The sequence below is a fragment of the Narcine bancroftii genome, chromosome 7 (genome assembly GCF_036971445.1).
Source record: "Narcine bancroftii isolate sNarBan1 chromosome 7, sNarBan1.hap1, whole genome shotgun sequence".
Classification (NCBI taxonomy): Eukaryota; Metazoa; Chordata; class Chondrichthyes; order Torpediniformes; family Narcinidae; genus Narcine; species Narcine bancroftii.
This window is the reverse complement of record NC_091475.1, coordinates 79,294,542-79,316,983: the sequence shown is the minus strand read 5'-3', so window position 1 is coordinate 79,316,983 and position 22,442 is coordinate 79,294,542. Positions and strand designations below refer to the sequence as shown.

Below are 22,442 nucleotides of genomic sequence, written 5' to 3'. Positions count from 1 at the left end.
AAGACTGAACAACAGGCTTTAATCCACAAAAAACCTCCACAGAGCTAGGCTGGCTGTGGCTGCAGCAACTCAGTGTGAGGCCTCGGGAGGCTGGCGCAGGCTTATATCCCGGAGAGTGATTGACACCCGACCGGGTGGGGCTTGATCCATTCAAGCCAATTGATTGACAGCAGGCCAGGTATTGTCCTGTCCCCTTACACTCCTGCAGGTACAGAGGTTGCCCCCTGCAGTAGGCTGGTGGTGTACTACCACAACCTCTCATTTAATTAACAACAATTATTGGTAAAGCAATTAAGCACAGGTCTGCAGAGACAGGGAGGCGGTGCTGACCTGTGTATAACATTGACCAGCCCACTGCTGTTGGACTGTATCCAATGCTCCCATTCTGGCTGTTGTGCACCAGGAAGGATGGGAAGTTCTAGCATGGTTCCAGAGGTAGCTTAATGGAAGAGGCTGGGTCATTTTATCTTAAAGCAGAGGGGAATCTGACAAGGTTCAATGGATACCCCTTGAGTACTGCCTCTCCTGCAGTGTGACACTCCCTCAGTATTTATTTTAAATTTTTAAACAGTTTTAAGAAAATACAGAATTATAGCATTCAAGTAATATAATAACAATAATACATTGAAGATAAAATCATAGAAAAACATTCATAAGTTCTGAAAAATAAATAGGAAAAGGGAGACTCTCTTCTCCCATCGTCCCCTCCCCAGATTCAAAAGAAAAGGGGACAGACAGCAGGGAATAGAAGGAGATAAAAAGAAAGTAGAAAAGAAAAAGCAACTGCTGAGAGCGAGGAGAAAGGTAAGGCAATAAATTCAGGTCCTTTCCGGGCTCGGGCCGAGTCGGTTCAAGCAGTGAGACTGAGGAGGCAGCGACCGGAGCTCGGGCAGTGTTCGGAGGAAGAGGAGCAAGGCAAGAGTGACAGGTTAATTGGTCAAGGGCCAATAAATGGAGGGTAAGGTGCCCAGCAGCCCAGTGAGTGAGCAGCCCGGTGAAGGAGTGGGGCTTTGAGGCTTTGGTTCGAGAGGCTTCGGCAAGCAGAGGCTTCGGACAAGCATATCTGGATTAAGGTAAGACTGTATATTTGTCATATATTTTTTTCTCTTTGTATGGTGAGGGGGTGTGTGTGAGAGAAGGGATGTGTATGAGAGCAGTTTGCTGCTCTCAGTGTCAGATGTGGGAGGTTCTGGAGTCTTCTAGCCTCCCGGACATCCACGATTACACAAGGTGTACTGAGCTGCAGCGTCTCAGGGACCGTGTTAGGGAACTGGAGCTGCAGCTCGATGACCTCACTCTGGTCAGGGAGAGTAAGGCCATCATAGATAGGAGTTATACCCAGGTGGTCTCACCAGAGCCACGGGAGGAGGATCAGTGGGTTACAGTTAGGAGAGGGAAAAGGAAGAGGCAGTTACAAGAGAGTGCCCCTTTGCCTGTAGTCCTCCTTGAGTACTGTTGGGGGGGATGGGGGACAGTCAGGCTGGGGAAAGCATACGTGGCTGCACCTCTGGCACAAGGTCCACCTCTGTAGCCCAGAAGGGTAGGGAAGGGAAGAGGTGGGCAATAGTTAGAGGGGATATAATGGTCAAGAGGAAAGATAGGGGATTCTGTGGATACGATAAAGAAAGCTGGATGGTGGTTTGCCTCCCTGGTGCCAGGGTCCGGGAAGTAACTTCTCATGTCCATGACATCCTAAGGGGGGAGGGTAATGAGCCAGAGGTCATGGTACATGTTGGTACCCACAACATAGGGAGGAAGAGTGAAGTGGCCTTAAAAAATGAATATAGGGAGTTAGGTAGGGAGCTAATAAGAAGGACCGCAAAGGGAGTAATCTCTGGATTATTTCCTGTACCACATGATAGTGAGGGCAAGAATAATATCAGGTGGAAGATGAATGCGTGGCTAAAGGGATGAAGTAAGGGGTAGGGATTCGAGTTCTTGGATTACTGGGACCTTTTTTGTGGGAGGTGAGACCTGTACTGAATGCACGGGTTGCATCTGAATCCCAGAGGGACCAGGATCCTGGTGGGAGCATTAGCTAGGGCTACTAAGGGGGCTTTAAACTAGTATGGTTGGGGGAAGGTGTCCATATAGGGGAGAACAGCATATAGAGGAGAACAGCAAATAGAAGGTTTGTAGACAAAGTTTGGGGGTGGAAAGACGTGATTGAGAAGGAAAAGGATCGGTGCCATGATGGGAGGGAGGAGAATGATGTTAAATGTGGTGGTACACCACTGGCCTACTGAAGGGAGCAACCTTTGTACCTGCAGTAGTGTAAGGGGACAGGACAACACCCGGCCAACTGTCAATCAGTCGGCCTGAATGGATGAAGCCCCACCCGGTTGGGTGTCAATCACCCTCTGGGATATAAGCCTGTGCCGGCCTCCTGAGGCCTCACTCAGAGTTGATGCAGCCACAGCCAGCCAGGCTCCATGGAAGTCTTTGTGGATTAAAGCCTGTTGTTCAGTCTTTATTTTTGTGTGTGTCTGATTCTGGCCAACAGTGCACCACAATTTAATCCACAAAATTTTCCCACGGCGGCTATGGGAAAACTCCTGTGCGCAGGGAGCCTCGAGGTCGACCCACGCCACCCGGAAGCCCAGACACGCTTCGAGATCTGGCACCCTGTGGACCTGGTCAAGGCAATCATCGAGGGACATGAGGACAACATTCTGGACTCCGATCGGAAGAGGTTGGTCCTAATCCTGTCAAAACTGGGTTCCCGCACCTTCCAGGTAACCAAAGGCTGCACCACGTACAAGAGTGCAATGGACACTCTCATGAACTTGTACAAGCCCCCCATGAATGTGGTCTGTGAAAGGTACCTCCTCAACACCTGAGCCCAGCAACCCAGTGAGACGGCTGAGTCTTACCTGGGACACTTGCGAGAGATGGCCCAACCGTGTCTGGCTGAACCCGGGATAGGTATAGAGGAGGTCAAGAGGCTGATCCGGGACACTTTCGTCCAAGGGCTATGCTCGAGGACCATCCAGCAGAAGCTGCTGGAAGACAACATCTATGCCCTAACCAGAACTGTGGAAGTGGTCCAAACCCTGGAAGCAGCAGCCCTGAACGTCGAAGCCTTCGATTCCAGGTTCCCCCCAGGCTCCCTCAAAGCCCTCTCATACTGCAGCTACACCCCAAGTCTGAGCTGGGGAGAATGTCGGTGCAGCAGGTGCCCAGCGCCACTGTAAGTACTGTGGGTTCTGGTGTGGGTCAGATAGACGATTGTGTCAAAACTGCCCAGGTAGGAACCAATATTGGACCCGATGCGGCAAGAAAGGCCACTTTGCAAAAGTGTGCCTCTCTAAACTAGCCGGCAGCTCATTGGCCCTCCATGACCTCCCCACCTCCCCCATGGACCCCCCATGTGTGCGTGCGAGGCAGCACCATTGTCCCCGCGATTACTTCCCCCTTCTCTGACTTCGACCCGCAACATCCGGCAACACCAGCAATCGTCACAGCATGTGCCCCAAGCATCTGCACCAGCTCCCGCCCTCACCGCTCACTGATAACTACAGCGGCGTCACTTCCAGCTGACGTACTGACGTCACTACCGCTGGCCGTGATGACATCACTTTCCCCGGCGCAGCGTACAAGGCTGGAGAAGGAGGCCAGCCATGCAGCAAACCCCCCTCCCCCCCACGTGCCGCTGCCATCTTGGGCCAGGCAACGCACAACAAGGAGGGCCCCCGTCGACGTTGAGAACAACGAGGTCAACATGGGTGATGAAAAGGCCATGCTACTGATGCTCCCCACTCCTCCGGAGGCCATTGGCTACTGCATGCTGCACCTCATGACTGATGTCAACATGGTCAACACAGGCGATGACCAGACCGCCCTATTGACACTCCCCATTCCTCCAGAGAGCGATGTCTCCGACTCCGAGATGGTCCTGGCTGTCACCACGCTGACCAGGGACATTCCCCACGATCTCAGGTGCTCTATGATGGACGTGCGAGTCAATGGGCAGGTACAAAGTGCCTGTTGGACAGTGGCAGCACCAGGAGCTTCATTCATCCAAGTGTGGCCCACTCCCTACGGTTAAAGGTCCACCCCACCACCTGCTCAATCGCCCTTGCCACCAAGGATAAGACTGTTGGTACCCACAGGCACTGCTTGGTCGATATAACAGTGGGAGGGGAGACTTACACAGGATTCAGGCTCCTGGTTATGCCCAAACTCTACGCACCACTCTTCCTGCGCCTGGATTTCCAGTGCCACCTGCAGAGTGTCACCCTTGCCTTCGGGGGGCCCCAACCTCCAATCACATTGCTCAGCACACCAACCTACCAGCCCCGGTCAACCTGTGGCCTCTTCAGACTTTGCATCACCCCACCAGCGCTCTTTCCACATCTTGCGCTAGGCTGCCAACCGATCACCGCCAGAAGTAGGCGCTATTGCGCTACAGACAGGTACTTCATCAGAGCGGAGGTGCGGCAACTCCTGGCGGAAGCCGTAATAGAGCCCAGAAACAGCCCTTGGAGAGCCCAAGTCCTGGTGGTCAAAGGGGGAAGTAAGCCGAGGATGGTCGTGGATTACAGCTAGACCATTAATCGGTACACCCAGCTGGATGCCTACCCTCTGCCGAGGATCGTCGACATGGTCAATGAAATAGTTGGCTACCGGGTTTTCTCCACAATTGACCTGAAGTCGACATATCACCAAATCCCCATCCACCGAAGGACAAGCCCTACACCGCCTCTGAGGGGGACAGGAGCCTGTACCAGTTCTGCCAGGTTCCTTTTGGGGACAAGAACGGGGTCTCCATCTTTTAGCGGGAGATTGATCGCATGGTAGACCGGCACAAGCTGAAGGTGATGTTCCCGTATCTGGATAACATCACTAACTACAGCCGTGACCAGCAGGACCACGATGCTAACCTGGAAAAATTCCTCCAGACGGCCGCGGAGCTGAACCTCACTTACAACAAGGAGAAGTGTGTGTTCAGCACCACCCGCCTTGCCATCCTGGGGTACATCGTGGCCCATGGAGTCATCGGCCCAGATCTGGAAAGGATGCACCCATTAATGGAGTTACCCCTTCCTCCCCCCCCCCCCCCCACCCCATGCTAAAGGCCCTCCGCAGGTGCCTGGGCCTGTTCTCTTATTATTCGCAGTGAGTCCCTCGCTTCTCGAATAAGATCCGCCCACTGGCCCAAGCCACAACTTTTCCCCTCACACCTGAGGCGCAGGCAGCCTTCATCTGCATCAGGTAAGACATCGCGTGCGCCACGATGCAGGGTGTGGATGAGGACTCCCCCTTCCAGGTGAAGAGTGATGCCTCCGAGGTGGCCCTCGCTGCTACCCTCAACCAAAGAGGGCGCCCTGTCGCCTTCTTTTCCAGGACCCTCCAATGCTCCAAGCTAGGACACTCCACCATTGAAAAGGAGGTCCAGGCGATTGTGGAAATGGTCTGCCACTGGCGTCACTACCTGGGCGGCAGGAGATACATGCTCCTCACGGACCAGCGGGCCATGGCGTTAATGATTAACACTTCCCACATGAGCAAGATAAAGAATGACAAGATCCTGCGCTGGAGAGTTGAGTTGGCAACCTACAGCTACGACATCCAGTACCACCCTGGGAAGTTTAACAACTCCCCTGATGCCCTCTCTCGTACCTGCGCATCTATGTATGATGACAGGTTGCAGGCATTGCCTGAGTCCCTCTGGTATCTGGGCGTCACCCGGTTGTACCATTTAGTTAAGTCCCGAAAACTGCCGTACACCATCAGGGACGTCATGGATATAACCAAGGCCTGTCAGGTCTGTGCAGAGTGTAAACCCTGCTTCTTCCGCCCGCCCCCCCCAGGCCCACATTGTAAAGGCTACTCGGCCTTTTGAGCATTTCGCCATGGACTTCAAAGGGCCCCTGCCTTCCATGAACCAAAACGTCTACTTCTTCACGGTAGTGGACGAGTACTCACACTTCCCTTTCACCATCCCTTGTCCGGAAACCTCCACGGCCACCGTGGGCCTTGGTGCAGATCTTCACCATGTTTGGCTACCCTGCCTTCATCCACAATGATTGGGCGTCTAGTTTCATGAGCAACGTGCTGTGCCAGTACCTGATGGCAAGGGGCATCGTGACCAGTCGCACGACGATCTATAACACGAGAGGCGACAGGCAAGTGGAACGTGAGAATGGGGCGGTCTGGAAGGCAGTCCTCCTGGCTCTCAGGTCAAAAGGGTGTGCCGGTGAGTACTGGCAGGGTGCCCTGCCCGATGCGCTCCATGCCATTCGGTCACTGCTGTGCACAGCTACCAACGAGACCCCTCACGAACGTCTGTTCTCATTCCCCAGGAGGTCGGCGACTGGAATGGTACTCCCAACATGGCTCATGTCCTGAGACTGGTGCTTCTGCGTAAGCATATACGGACACACAAGGCCGAAGCCCTGATAGAGCAAGTTTTCCTCCTTCATGCAAACCATAACTACACTTACATTAGGTTCGGCAGTGGCAGGGAGCACACCATCTCAACCAGGGACCTGGCACCAGCAGGAGCTCCACCACACCACACCAGCTCCCAACCCAGGACGACGCTGATCAGCCATACATCCCCATCCCCAGGCAGATATGGGGCACGCAGGGCATCCTTGACCACCAGGGGACCGCTTCAGCCTTAGGAGATGAACCAGCCCCCACCCCCCACCCATCCAATATGACCCGCATACATCGACCCCAGCCCCCCTGGCCACCCCTCCGCGTAGCACCACACCAGCAACACACACCCCTGCTGCCAGCCCCCCCACTTCCCCTCTGACCAGTGACCAGGAGCCAGTTCTATGACAGTCATAGAGACTCCGACGGCCGACGAATCGTCTCAACCTATAAATATTGTATGTGCATAGTGAGTGCAATTCCTTGTTACTGTCCCCCCAGGACAATTTTAAAGAAGGGGGTGAATGGCACCGGCCTACAGCAAGGGGAAATCTCTGTACCTGCAGGAGTGTAAGGGGACTCGACAACTCCTGGCTGGCTGTCAATCAGTCGGCCTGAATGGATAAAGTCCCACCCGGTCGGGTGCCAATCACCCTCTGGGATACAACCCTGTGCTGGCCTTCCGAGGCCTCACTCAGAGTTGCTGCAGCCACAGCCAGTCTGGTTCTGTGGAAATTTTTGTGGATTAAAGCCTGTTGTACAGCCTTTACCATGTCAGTAGTTCCTCTGTTTGCACGAAAGCCACACTATGATTCTGGGAGGACATTTTCAGCGACACTAGGTATTAGTCTATTAAGGAGAATCCTAGCGAAGATTTTGCCTGCAATGGAGAGCAGCGTGATTCCCCTGTAGTTTGAGCAGTCTGATTTCTCGCCTTTGTTTTTGTACAGGGTGATGATGATGGCATCATGAAGGTCCTGAGGCAGCTTTCCTTGGTCCCAGCAGAGCATGAAAAACTCATGCAGTTTGGTATGCAGAGCTTTGCCACCAGCCTTCCAGACCTCTGGGGGGATTCCATCCATAGCTGCTGCTTTGTCTCTTTTCAGTTGTTCAATTGCCTTATATGTGTCTTCCCGGGTAAGGACCTCATCCAGCTCTAGCTTCAAGGGTTGTTGAGGGAGCTGGAGCAGGGCGGATTCTTGGACTGAGTGGTCGGCACTGAAAAGGGATTGGAAATGTTGACCTCACCAAAGCCTTTGGCACCGTGAGCAGGAAAGGGCTTTGGCAAATACTAGAGTGCCTCGGATACCCCCCCAAGTTCCTCAACATGGTTATCCAACTGCACGAAAACCAACAAGGTCGGGTCAGATACAGCAATGAGCTCTCCGAACCCTTCTCCATTGACAACGGCGTGAAGCAAGGCTGCGTCCTCGCACCAACCCTCTTTACTATCTTCAGCATGATGCTGAAACAAGCCAATAAAGACCTCAACAATGAAGACGCTGTTTACATCCGGTACCGCACGGATGGCAGTCTCTTCAATCTGAGGCGCCCGCAAGCTCACACCAAGACACAAGAGCAAATTGTCCATGAACTACTCTTTGCAGACGATGCCGCTTAAGTTGCCCATTCAGAGCCAGCTCTCCAACGCATGACGTCCTGTTTTGCGGAAACTGCCAAAATGTTTGGCCTGGAAGTCAGCCTGAAGAAAACTGAGGTCTTCCATCAACCAGCTCCTCACCATGACCACCAGCCCCCCCCCCCCACCCCCACATCTCCATCGGGCACACTGAACTCAAAACGGTCAACCAGTTTACCTACCTCGGCTGCACCATTTCATCTGATGCAAGGATCGACAAAGAGATAGACAACAGACTCGCCAAGGCAAATAGCGCCTTTGGAAGACTACACAAAAGAGTCTGGAAAAACAGCCACCTGAAGAAACACACAAAGATCAGCGCGTACAGAGCTGTCGTCGTACCCACACTCCTGTTTGGCTCCGAATCATGGGTCCTCTGCCCGCATCACCTACGGCTCCTAGAATGCTTCCATCAGCGCTGTCTCCGCTCCATCCTCAACATTCATTGGAATGACTTCATCACCAACATCGAAGTACTCAAGCTGGCAGAGTCCGCAAGCATCGAATCCATGCTGCTGAAGACCCAACTGCGCTGGGTGGGTCACGTCTCCAGAATGGAGGACCATCGCCTTCCCAAGATCGTGTTCTATGGCGAGCTCTCCACTGGGCACTGAGACAGAAGTGCACCAAAGAAGAGGTACAAGGACTGCTTAAAGAAATCTCTTGGTGCCTGCCACATTGACCAGCGCCAGTGGGCTGATATCGCCTTCAACCATGCATCTTGGCGCCTCACAATTCGGCGGGCAGCAACCTCCTTTGAAGAAGACCGCAGAGCCCACCTCACTGACAAAAGACAAAAGAGGAAAAACCCAACACCCAACCCCAACCAACCAATTTTCCCTTGCAACCGCTGCAACCGTGCCTGCCTGTCCCGCATCGGACTTGTCAGTCACCAATGAGCCTGCAGCTGACGTGGATTTTACCCCTCCATAAATCCAAGCCAAAGAATTTTAAAAAAGAAAAAGAAAGAAGAAAGACAGTCTTTATCTTTGTGTGTATTTGATTCTGGCTAACAGTGCACCACAGTAATAAATAATAGTTGTCCGTAAAGATGGGGATAACTGACATGTGGGAAATCTCTGAAATGCATTTACTTTAATGCTAGGAATTTAAGGGGATGAGCTGAGGGTGTGGATAGACACTTGGCAGTATGACGTGGTGGTGATTAGTGAGATGTGGTTGCAGGAAGGATGTAAATGGCAGCTAAATATTTAGGGATTTTGTTGTTTTAGGTGTGATAGAATTGGAGGGATAAGGCAGGGGTGTGGCATTGGTTGTCAGAGAAAATATCACAGCGGCGCTGATGCGAGATAGATTGGAGGGCTCGTCAAGGAAGGCGGTATGGGTGGAATTAAAATATGGAAAAGGAGATGTTACAATTATAGGAATGTATTATAGACCATCTAGTGAGGAGCAAGAAATAGAGGAGCAAATATGTAAGGAAATTCCTGAGATTTGTAATAAGCACAGGGCTGTGTTAGTGGGGGATTTTAATATTCCTAATATAGATTGGGAAACACATTCCGTGAAGGGGTTGGATGGATTAGAATTTGTAAAATGTGTGCAGGATAGTTTTTTGCAGCAATATGTAGAGTTACCCACTAGAGAGAGGGCAGTGATGGATCTACTGTTGGGGAATGAGATACGGCAGGTGACTGAGGTGTGTGTTTGGGAGCACTTTGGATCCAGTGATCACGGTACCATTAATTTGAACATAGTTATTGAAAGAGATAGGTCTGGTCCGAAGATGAAGGGTTTTTAGTGGAGGATAGCCAGATTTGATGAAATGAGAAGTGTTACAGAGTTCTGTGTTGTCTATTGGCCTATGTGTTGTGTGGTTTTATGTTAAAAAGTGTTAGTTTGCCTTAGAGAGCCAAGGTGAAGATGGACTGCTGAGAGAGTGGGAGACGGACTGAGCATGTACAGAAAATAAAAATATTTTCTGGATTTGGATGATAAACCACCATTGGGTGGTGCTGTGGAGTGGAAGAAGGCCCAGAGAAGGAGTCATGGTCTGGAGGACAGTTTAGAATGTTGGGATTTCAAAAAGGATGAACATTCCGAAGGCAGCCAGAAGGATCCGGACCAAGCCTATCGTTCCTCTCTCTGCAAGCAACACAAGACAACTTCGAATTTTGTGCTCTCTCCCTCTCAAAGATCTTTGGCTTAACATATAACATAACATAACAATTACAGCACGGAAACAGGCCATTAGGCCCTTCTAGTCCGCACCGAACCAAACACCCCTTTCTAGTCCCACCTCCCTGCACAATGCCCATAACCCTCCATCTTCTTCTCATCCATATACCTGTCCAACCTTTTCTTAAATAATACAATTAACTCCGCCGCCACTATTTCTCCCGGAAGATCATTCCACACGGCTACCACTCTCTGAGTAAAGAAGTTCCCCCTCATGTTACCTCTAAACCTCTGCCCCTTAATTCTTAACTCATGTCCTCTTGTTTTAATCTTTCCTCCTCTTAACGGAAATAGTCTATCCACATCCACTCTGTCTATCCCTTTCATAATCTTAAATACTTCTATCAAATCCCCTCTCAACCTTCTACGCTCCAAAGAATAAAGACCTAATCTGTCCAATCTCTCCCTATACTCTAGATGCTTAAACCCAGGTAACATTCTGGTAAACCTTCTCTGCACTCTCTCCACTCTGTTTATATCCTTCCTATAATTAGGCGACCAGAACTGCACACAGAACTCCAAATTAGGCCGCACCAACGTCTTATACAATCTCAACATCACCTCCCAACTCCTATATTCCATGCAATGATTGATAAAGGCCAGCATACTAAAAGCCTTCTTTACCACTCTATCTGCATGAGAATCCACTTTCAAAGAACGATGAACCATTATTCTAAGATCCCTCTGTTCCGCAATGCCCTCCCCTTCACTGTATACGTCCTGCTTTGATTATTCTTCCCAAAATGAAGCACATCACACTTATCAATATTAAACTTTGTTTACCAAACAAACTGAATTTTGTTTATGATCTTTGCTTCAGTTGAGATCAAAGTTTTGTGAGTCTTGTGTGTTTTGTGTATGTTTTGTCTCTAAAAATTTTTCTGTGGGCTGGTTGGAAATATAACTTAGACATTAATTACATATGTTGTATTTAGGCTGGGGAATTTATTAGTTTTACACTGTTATAGAAATTTGCATAGTAACCAGTGGGCATTGTTTTAAAAGGGGGGATTTTGAATTAAACTTTGAAGGTGAATTTTTGTTAATAAAGTAATTGTTCATCTTTACCCCTGTGTGATATGCCTTCTTTGTGGTTGCTGGTTTGATCTTGTAACAGAAGGGATTTGCAGTGAGTGGTTTGGGCGGATTTGTTTTATGGGAAGGAGGTGGAGGAGAATTGGAGAGCATTTAAAGGTGAGATTTTGAGGGTGTAGAATCTTTATGTTCCTGTTAGGATAAAAGGCAGAGCCAAAACTTCGAGGGAGATTAGAAAGTTGGTTCGAGATAAAAGGGAAGCCTACATTAAATACATGAAACAAGGTATGGACGAGATGCTTGGAAAATACATGGATTGTCAAAAGAAGCTTAAGAAAGAAATTTAGATAGCGAAAAGAATGTAGGAGGTGGCTATAGCAAATGGTGAAGGTAAATCTGAAGGGTTTTTACAAATATGTGAATAGCAAAAGGAGAGTGAAGGATAAAATTGGTCCTTTAGAGTATCGGAGCAAACAAATGTGTGCAGAGCTGAATGAGATATTGAATGAGTTCTCCTCGTCAGTATTCACTCAGAAAAATTATATAGAATCGTATAGGAGAAGAGAAACAAAAGGGGTGATTATGGAAAATGTAGGGATTAGGAAAGAGGGGGGTGTAGGAACATTTGAGGAATATAAAGGTGGGTCCTGACGGAATTTTCCCCAGGTCCTTGAGGGAAGTCTGGGAGGAAATAGTGGAGGCTCTGACAGTGATTTTTCAACAGTCACTGGAGGGGGGCTTGGTGCCGCATGTTTGTCATGTCACAAACATGGTTCCTCTGTTTAAAAAGGGCTCCAGGTGTCAGCCCAGCAATTATAGGCCAGTATGTTTGACGTCAGTGGTCGGTAAATTAATGGAAAGTATTCTTAGAGATAATATGTATAAGTATCTAGAGGGGCAGGGATTGATCAGGGACACCCAACATGGGTTTGTGCCGGGAAGGTCATGTTTGACAAATCTTGTTGAATTTTTTGAGGAGGTGACTAGGAAAGTTGATGAGGGAAGAGTAGTAGATGTTATCTATATGGATTTCAGTAAAGCCTTTGATAAGGTTCCACATACAATGATGGTAAAGAAGGTTCAGGCGCTAGGTATTAATGTTGAGAAAGTCAGATGGGTTCAATGGTGGCTGGAAGATAGGCACCAGAGAGTCATTGTGGATACCAGTCTGTCAAGATAGAGGCCGGTGATGAGCAGTGTGCCTCAGGGCTCAGTGTTGGGTCTCTTGTTGTTCATCATTTACATTAATGATTTTGATGGTGGAGTTGTAAATAGAGTTATTAATTATGGCGACAATACAAAAATAGGGAAAGTTGTGGATAGTGAGGATGGTTTTCAGGGACTGCAGAAGGATTCGGACAGTTTGGAAAAGTGGGCTGAAAGATGGTAGATGGAGTTTAATATTGATAAGTGTGATGTGCTTCATTTTGGGAAGAATAATCAAAGCAGGACGTATACAGTGAAGGGGAGGGCATTGCGGAACAGAGGGATCTTAGAATAATGGTTCATCGTTCTTTGAAAGTGGATTCTCATGCAGATAGAGTGGTAAAGAAGGTTTTTGGTATGCTGGCCTTTATAAATCAAAGCATAGAATATAGGAGCTGGGAGGTGATGTAGAGACTGTTCAAGGCACCGGTGAGGCCTAATTTGGAATACTGTGAGCAGTTCTTGTTCCCAAATTATAGGAAGGATATCAATAAGGTAGAAAGGGTGCAGAGAAGATTAACTAAAATGTTGCCTGGATTGCAGTATCTAGAATACAAAAAAATATTGAGTAGACTGGGTCTTTGTTCATTGGAGCGTAGAAGGTTGAGTGGGATTTGATAGCGGAATTTAAAATTATGAGGGGGATAGATAGGGTAGATGTGAATAGGCTCTTCCTTGAGGGTAGGGGAGATTGGAATGAGGGGTCATAAGTTAAGAGTTAGGGGGCAAAAGTTTAGAAGTAACATGAGAGGAAGCTTCTTCACTCAGAGAGTGGTGGCTGAGTGGAATTACCTTCCGGAAGAGGTGGTTGCAGCATGGTCAATTTTGTCATTTAAGAGAAGGTTAGATTAGTGCATGGATGTGAGGGGATTGGAAAGTTATGGACAGGGAGCAGGTAGATGGGATTAAAGGAGATCACTTAAAACAGTGCGGACTAGAGGGGCCGAGATGCCCTTTTCCGTTCTGTAATTGTTATATGGTTATAGGAGCAAGGTTCAACATCTCACTGACACATCATTTTAAAAATATTAAATTTCTGAAAAGGATTATACCAATTGATAAATATCAAAATAAATTAAATCTGGGCATTTAAGACATCTAAATAAGGTTGCCAAATTTTGACGAACATACTATATCTATTCCTAAGGCTACAAGTAATCTTATCAAGGGGAATACAACTTTGCACGGCCATATTCCAACGATCCATGTGACGTAGGGAATCAGATTTCTGTTACTGCTATACGTTTCCTGGCTATTGACAACACAATTTTAATACATTTAGATTTAATTCTGGAAAAGTTAACATTTATAACTGTCAAATTCCCCGTGGTGTTTATCAACACTTCCCCAATTCTATCCAAAAGGATCTTAATTTTGTGCATAACCAGATGGAATGTAAAAAATTACCAACATCAATACCAAACCTAAATCAGCTATCAGAAAATTCTGGTTAATTTTTATGAGGTGTGAGATATAATTGGAGAAAAAAAATAATGAATTGGTCTATATCTAGAATTAACTAAGGTAGTCATACAATCTACACATAGATTGACGAGCATTGTGAATCGATTACAATGGACTCCCCCTCAGTACTGCACCTCGCATAGTGGGACATTCCCTCAGTACTGCCCCTCCCACTGTCAGAGTGACTTTTCCCTCAGTATTGCCTCTCCCCAATGTGATACTCAGTTAGATCTGCCCCTCCCACTCTGGGACACTCCCTCTATTGCATCTGTCTTCAATTCACCCCCTTCCTTTGAGGGTAACTTTGACAATTTCCCTGCTATTTATGAAGAGAAGCTTCTCCTGACTCCCTATTTAGATCTTTTGTATCTGTGATATTTTACTCCTTTTATTCCGTTTACAATCTTTTATGTTTTGATTCAGTAAATTAACTGAGAAGGGAAGATTGTAATGGGACTGCTGGTCGATAGGAAATCAAATTGTACACCCTTATTCGGATTAATAGAATGTAAAATAGCTATTTTACATTCCATTAATCCAAATTGGGGTTTGCGGTTTGATTTCCTATCGACCAGCGGTCCCATGACAATCATCTCTCCTTGGTTAATGTCAGAACACAGCAGAATACTCAACAGAACAATCTTATCTGGAAGTTCTGATTACTTGTGATCTCAAAGTTGTATTACTTTGCCGTCACCTCAAAACAAATTCATGGTCTTGAAATGCATCCCTCACTCTTGTCTGACCATCCATTAATCTACTACAGTTCCCTAACCTATCCCAACCCACCCCTCTCACTTATCCCCCTCCTCAATAACTCACACCAGTCACACAGCACACTGATTTTTAAACTGGAATCCTTCAAATGAAATCCATCTGTGATCTGTTGCCTCCTATCCCCCAATTACCACCGCCAGACACACCCACTCTTACAGACCTCTGTGGAGTTTCAGCCTTCTGATTGAGTTTCAGGCAAGTGCATCAAATACCACCTTCACCAGTGGTGTGGCCATGCGAAGGACTTAGACAGACGAGTTTTGATTGAGCTCTCTGTGAAGCATATCAAAAAGGTGGTTAAAATTTTAAAATTAAGGCAGCTGAGAACAAAAATTGAAGAAGTTTCTACTCAGCCAGGAATATAGAGGAAGCGGCGTAAGAGTGGCCTTGGGACCAGTGGACCCCGGCAGAGAACTGAATATTATCCTGGAGAAAATGGAAAACTTGAGCAACTGATTTGTTGGTGTCAAAAATATAATGAGAGGCATGACTGAAAGGGTGACTGAAATTAAAGAAATAATCAAAGATTTAATGGAAAGAATGGCCCAAGCAGAAGCAGTCTCGGTTAAAACACAAGACAAGCTAAAAATTTTGGAGAAAGATGTGAAGCAATGGGAATCAGACAGACAAGGTGTGCTGGACAAGATCGACGACATGGAGAATTTTAGCAGACGAAATAATGTCCGAATTATCAGACTGAAAGAAGGAATTGAGAGAGAGATCTGGTGAACTCCTTCGAAATATGGATCCCACGAGTGCTGGAAGAAGATAAATTCAGAGAAAAATTGCATATTGAAAGGGCTCACTGGACCCTCAACCCAAGAGAGCTGGCGATCAGCGACCATGACTAATACAGGTACAACTTTTGAGTTATCGGGAACAGGAGACAATTCTGGGAACAGCACATAAACACTCTAAGCAAAATAATGGCCCGCTCGAGATCGACCATGAAAAAGTGCTATTTTTCCAAGATTTTAATCCTACTTTGATTAAGCAAAGGAAGGACTTTGATGATGTAAAAAGGAAAGTGTGTTCCAAAAACTTGAAATATTCAATAATATATTCCCCGTGTCTAAAGGTGAGAATGGCACCAGGAGAGGAGTGTCTATAAAAGATGGCTCTAAAGGGAGGGGTTCTTCTTCCTCAAGAGGATCCATGGACTTTTATTATGGGTTTTCGGGGTTTCCTGTTTACGTCACCACCAGGGACATTGTATGTGTTTTTCAAAGGGGAAAGTTCACTGTATTGTTTAAACATCAAAAAAGTTTTACTGTTAAACAATATTTGTTCAAAATATCAACATGGATAGAGTGTTAAAATTTATAAATCTTAATGTTAATGGGATAAATGTACAAGTGAAAAGGAGGGGGGTCTTGGCACACCTAAAAAATTAAAGGCAGATATAGATATGTGTCCCACTTGCCCACATTAGCCCTGGACCCCTCCATGCTGTTATCCATGGGTTTCTTAAAGGAAGCCAACTTACCTGCCTCACCAACTCCTTCCATATATCTTTCTCAGACCCTACCATATATCTTCTGAGTGAAGAAATGTCTCTGCTCATCCCTTCTCAATCTCATCCCCTCACCTTATGGTGATGCCCTCTCATCTTAGATTCTCTCACTCTCAGAAATAGACTGTCACTATTCACCTCATGATTTTAATAAAATCTGCTCAATCTCCGACGCTCTAAGGAAAACAGGCCTTCCTGCAACATGATAGTTTAACTTCACTAATCCTGGAAACAACATAAACCTTGTCAGTACCCTTTCCAACTTTATAATACCCTTCCTATAGTGAGGCAACCAAAATTGCACACAATACTCCAAGTGGGGCTTCACCAATGTCTTGTATAACTTCAACATGACATACCAACATTTGTAATTAGTGCCCCAACCAATGAAGGCCCAAGTGACCCAAACACTCTCTTCATTTGTCTTTCTACCTGTGGTGCCACCTTTAAAAACCTGTGCCACCCAATTGGAAGGAGGCAACAATCACAGCTGTAACCAAAAGAAGGCTAGGATGAAATGAAATGTGGCTCATATCTGTTCTTAATGTAGATTATAAATTATGGGAAGAGTTTTTACCAATATTGATACATAATGATCAGACACATTTTATACAACAACACCAAACACAAGACAAAATATAAAGGAGTCTTCATATTATGGATCATATATTAAAAAATAAAATTAAAGCAGTAGTTATTAGCGTGGACACTGAAAAGGCATTTGATTCAATTAATTGGAATTTTCTTTCCAGAGTTTTACATAGATTTGGTTTACAGGATACAATTATTAAAGCTATACAGGCACTATATGACATTCCTACGCTAGAAAGCGTTTATGAGACAGGGTTGTGCATGGTCACAACGACTCTTCGCATTATATTTGGAACCATTAGCTCAATACATCAGGCAGAATGAGGCTATCGGGGAATTGCTATTAAAGGGACAGAGCATAAATTGGCCTGTTATGCAGATGACATTTTGATATATTTAAAGCAACCAACATACTCTTTATCTAGAGATTAAATGAATGGGATAAAATGTTATCAAGATATAGAAGGCAAGGTAAAAGGGCTAGAGTTCATCTCAAAACATTGCAATGAGCCAAGGAAAAGGGAGGATGGGGCCTACCTTCTCTTAAAGATGATTATATTGCAGCACACAAGAAATGGTGTAGTTCATCATATGATGCTTCAATGGAAAAATATTGAGAAGATATTTTCCTTCCCCAGACAGCAATTTTGGCTGATAACAACCTAAAGAAACATAAATAGTACTGATAACCCATGGATGAAATGGTCTCTTAAAATATGGAAAACTACTATAAAAGTATATAAACTAGAGGGAGATATTGCAATCCTTAAATGGTGAGTGTATGACTCAGGTTTTATGGCAAAAAAAAGGATGCTGGATTTAAGGTCTGGATAGCTAAAGGAATAACAGTTTGTTGTAATATAATGAAAGAAGGAAGACTATTCAGCTTTGAAATTCTTGAAAAGAAACACTTATTCGAAAAACAAGACTTTTATCGGTATTTGAAAATGCAACATATAACTGATTAATATGAACAAGTCGATACCTTACATTTACAATTTTAGACATACTATCCTCACATATAGCCATCCAATCATCTTGAGAAATAGAAATAGATAAATCATTTTCCATTTTAATTTAGATTTATGAAGTTCCAGCTTAGACATTTCATTCTGTAATAAAGCATACATCTCAGATATAAATCCTCTCTTGTCCCCTTCAGTAAGTAAACTTTCAAATTTAGACCACCTAGGCAACTGTAATGTATGCCCAAAATTATCCAACAATAAGGCTCTAACTTGATAATAAGTAAACAAAGTATTTGAAGGAATTTATTTTCTTTGGGGTAGTTTAGAGGGGGGTTGGGAAGGTAGGTGGGTTAGGGTTGAGGGGTGGGAGATTATATGGGACAAAATATTATGTATTTACTTGTATTTTTATTGTAGAACTTATTTTGATTAATAAATAACATTTTTAAAAAAAAACAAACCATTTCCATCTTTAGGAAGAGGATATGCAAAATGTAAAACATAAGCTGTAGCAATACCTTCAAAGAAATTATATCCAATTTGTATGCAGGAAAATGCCTTAAATATTATACCCTGTGACTGTGTTCTTTGAATGAGACCAAACAGACTTAGTGAGATAACCTTGTCTACCTAACACTACAGACTACTCATTCCTGCTAGCGTTATTCGAATAAAGTCTGTTTGAATTGTAAAAAAAGAAAATGCAACATTATGTTAATAGGAGAATCAAAAATGTAACCAAATAAAGTACATGTTTGATAGAACTATTTAGAAAAGCATATAATTCAGATAATGGTAGTAAAATCATTTCAAATTTATATAAAAGTCTATCAGATCTTAAAACACACTCAACTTCATACATTAAAACAAAATGGGAAAAGGAAGAAGGGAGAACTATGTCTGAGGAAAATGGACAATAATATGGAGGGATCAATGAAATTGACCAGTTCACAGAAATGGAGGGAGTTTGGGTGGAAAAACCTGATGAGATACTTTATTACCACCCTCTCAGAAATCCCATTATAATAGTTTCCTCCCTGTTTGCTGGAGAAATTATGGAAATCAAATGCAAACCATTACTAATTTTTTTGGGACTGCCTTGTTATCATAGATTATTGGAGTGGAATGCACAATGCCCTTTAAGACATATTAAAATGTGAAATACCCCTAGAAAGTAAAACAATATATTTTGAGTTTATACCTTAAGAATGGTTGAAAAGGAAATAAATGTTTAATGAATGTACTGCTGGTGGCTGGTAAAAACTCTTACCAAGAAATGATTATAAAAGAGAGCCCAATTTTAAACACATGGAATGAAATTATAAGGGACATTTATAAAATGGAGAAGATAACAGCATCTGTTAATTATAAATTGGAACAATTTGAAAAATGGTACATAATACCTCATAGGCCTGGCCTTAATCTTACCAATCAATGGTTATATTGCAAAAAAAAAACACTCCCTACTTGGATATAATTTTCTTCTTTTTCCTGTTCTTTCTTTTTTCTTCTCTATAAGGGTATACCTCAGATAAATATTATGTGGAAAATCATGCAAAATATGATTATATGTATAATATCTGAGATACATCTTATGGATATGTTTGTTCAAAAAAATTAAAAACCCTTGTACCTGCACCCCTAGATCCCTCTGCTCTGTAACACTCTGTAGGGACCTGCCATTAACAGATTAAATCCTGCCCTAATTCAATTTACACAAATGCAACACGTATCTGAGTTGAGCTGTATCTGCCATCCCTTTGTCCAGTTCCCCGTCTAATCTAGATCCCATTGCAAATCCAGGTAACCTTCTTCACTATAGTACATTTTGTGTCATCAGTAAACTTACTCAACTTGTCACAAACATCTGTGTCCAAATCATTCACATCTTTTCTCTGGCAGTCCTTCCATATACTCACCAGCATCCAAGTAAAAAGTTACCCCTCAAATTCCTGTTAAATCTCTTCCCCCTTTAACCATGCTACAGTTTAATTGTTTACATGAGTTTATTCCTTGTGGTGTGCATAACTACAGGAGTACCTTAAAGGTCTGAATATAGCATGTTTATGAACACAAGACACTGCCATTCATCAGAAATCACCTCCTTCAATAAATCATGCTTTGCACTCAGTCTGCGTCTGTTTATTTTCTCATGCAACCAATACACAAAAGGAGCTGTGAAAGAGGGGTGTGGAGATCTGTGATCCTCCTGGAGAGTAGAGGACACAAGGGATGCATATCAGGACAATTAACAGCCTCTTGGGAAGATCCGCTGACTGTTGTTTGGACCACAACTCAGAGTTCAAACTATTCTCTCCAATTTACTGTCATTCACAGGATCTAGGAGAAAATGACTAGAAAATCTATCCAAACATTGGTGAGAATGGCCACACTCCCGTCTACTCCTGTGCTCCCTGGAATTTTGACAGATTCATTGGAAAATATGTTAGTTTTCTGTAACATTAAGAAAAATGGATCAAAGCCATGTTGGGATATTGGTGCAAAAACATCAGAGTCCAAAAATATCTAATCCATCCAAAATATGCTTGATTAATGGAATGTTGCATATGTTTATGTACAAGTGTGCATATCTGCAAGTACAATATTTGTGTAAATTTGTGTACATACATGTCATTTCATGCCTTTGTTTATGTATCTGCTTATCAGTGTATGTGTTTATATATCTTAAAATAGCTATAAACTGGTGTAGTGAATCAAGTATTCACTGATTTTGTAATGGTTCTTGGCTAGGAGATCCCAGCCATCATATTGCCTGCTCCTGTCACCCTCCCCCAGATCACTGAAAGACCTGAGTAAATGGCCCACAGAGTGAAGATGGCTGTGTGTGTATTTGTTTAATGTGTTGTTGACGTTGCACTCCAAGAAGCACACGATACTTCACAAATCAACTAACTAATTCCAATGGCATGGAAACTATGATGATTGGAGCCAATGGATTGGTTTCAGCCTTCGTCTGCCTTCACAACCATCGAGTTCGATGCAACTTCATCCGCAAGTTCCACTGTTGAGGTCTCAGTTAGATTGTTATTTGTCAGGGACCTCATCCTCTACCTGGAGCATAGTTCCAGAGGGCATCACTCCCAGAATCTCAGGAGTCAGTGGTGATCCCAACGCTTCTGTATGCATCAGAACCCTGGACAACATACCGACAACATCTGAAGGCTCTTGAAAAGAGCCATTCATCAGAAATCACCTCCTTCAATAAATCATGCTTTGCACTCAGTCTGCGTCTGTTTATTTTCTCATGCAACCAATACACAAAAGGAGCTGTGAAAGAGGGGTGTGGAGATCTGTGATCCTCCTGGAGAGTAGAGGACACAAGGGATGCATATCAGGACATTTAACAGCCTCTTGGGACATGTAAAGACTCGCATACACAACAACACACACAGATATACAACACACAAGATGCACAAAATTGCACTCACATACACAATCATACAATCATATATACACATATGCATTACACCACACACCCAATGCTGCCTTCAAAACATCTTAAATATCAGCTGGGAATATAGAAGAACTATCGTCAGCATGTTAAATGATGTAAAAACAACAAGCTTTGAAGCCTACATCATTAAGAACCAACTAAGATGGAGCGGTCATGTTGTTTGGATGGAAGACAAATGTCTGTTGAAACAAATTTTCTACTTAAAGAAAGCAAATGTAAAAGAGGTGGACAACAGAAAAGATTTAAAGACGTTTTAAAATCCAACATGAAGAAATGTAACATTGACATCAATAATTGGGAAACCAATGCCAAAGACTGGAAACTCTGGCAAACCATCATCTGAGAAGGAACAGCAGCTTTCAAACCCAACGGATGTGCAGAACTAGAAGAAAAGAGAAATAAATGGAAAGAGAGGCAGCAACAACAAAAACCAGATCTGTCACCTGCAATGACCAGCCCTGATTGCGGAAGAACTTTCAAAGCTGAGAGCCCATAAATAGATCAACCTTGACAACAATGACCTGTGTACCCAGTTGTGCTCATCTGAATGTATTTGTTCATCAGTGCACGTGCTTGTGTGTGTTGTACGATTGAGTGCTCCTCTGCTATTGACAAGCACAGGAACAACTTTCAGTGTGAGACTGGGATGTTACTCTATGTGGTTGCACACATTCTTTGTGTCAATATAACTTTCCCTCCTGAACTAAGAGGTGGAAACTGTGTGGGAGGTTGTAAATACTGAGTGTTTAGAATCAATATGTGAACAAGTGCCAGGCAGAGGAAATCGCTAGTGTGGTTGAGTCATCCTAAAAATCTCATTTCAAACTCAATCCACCCTTTGCAAAAGTATCCATCTCCTCATTCTATTCACTGTTCACTGAACTCAGAAACCATGCTAACCTCTCTCACCTCTGACTAAATAGTGTTAAACATTCACATTATCTGGCTTTACCTCATCAATCCATCGTCACAATGAACTACATCAACTCAACATTTATTGTACATACAGTAAAAAAAATACCCTGGTATCCTTTGGGGATTGGTAGATGCTGGATAAGTGTATCTTCTGGTTTCTTGAGAGTGCATGTAGCATAATTGATGAACTATTGATGAGATGCGCCAATTTAAAACTTCAATTTTTTTACCTATTTATTTTCCATGATTTTTTTTGCCAGTTGCTTGAATTCTGGG

The 22,442-nt window shown here is 44.5% G+C and overlaps 1 long non-coding RNA gene across 2 annotated transcripts in view; it reads right to left on the bottom strand.

The window, feature by feature from the left end:
- The window catches only part of LOC138739057 (uncharacterized), a 33,929-nt gene that overhangs the window by 9,162 nt on the left and 2,325 nt on the right, over positions 1–22,442 (bottom strand). For both annotated transcript variants that reach the window (XR_011341974.1, XR_011341973.1), the window contains exons 2-3: positions 17,346–17,470; positions 14,865–14,977 (exon numbers count right to left, since the gene is read on the bottom strand). This is a non-coding gene — a long non-coding RNA (uncharacterized lncRNA). The remainder of the gene's footprint in view (positions 1–14,864; positions 14,978–17,345; positions 17,471–22,442) is intronic.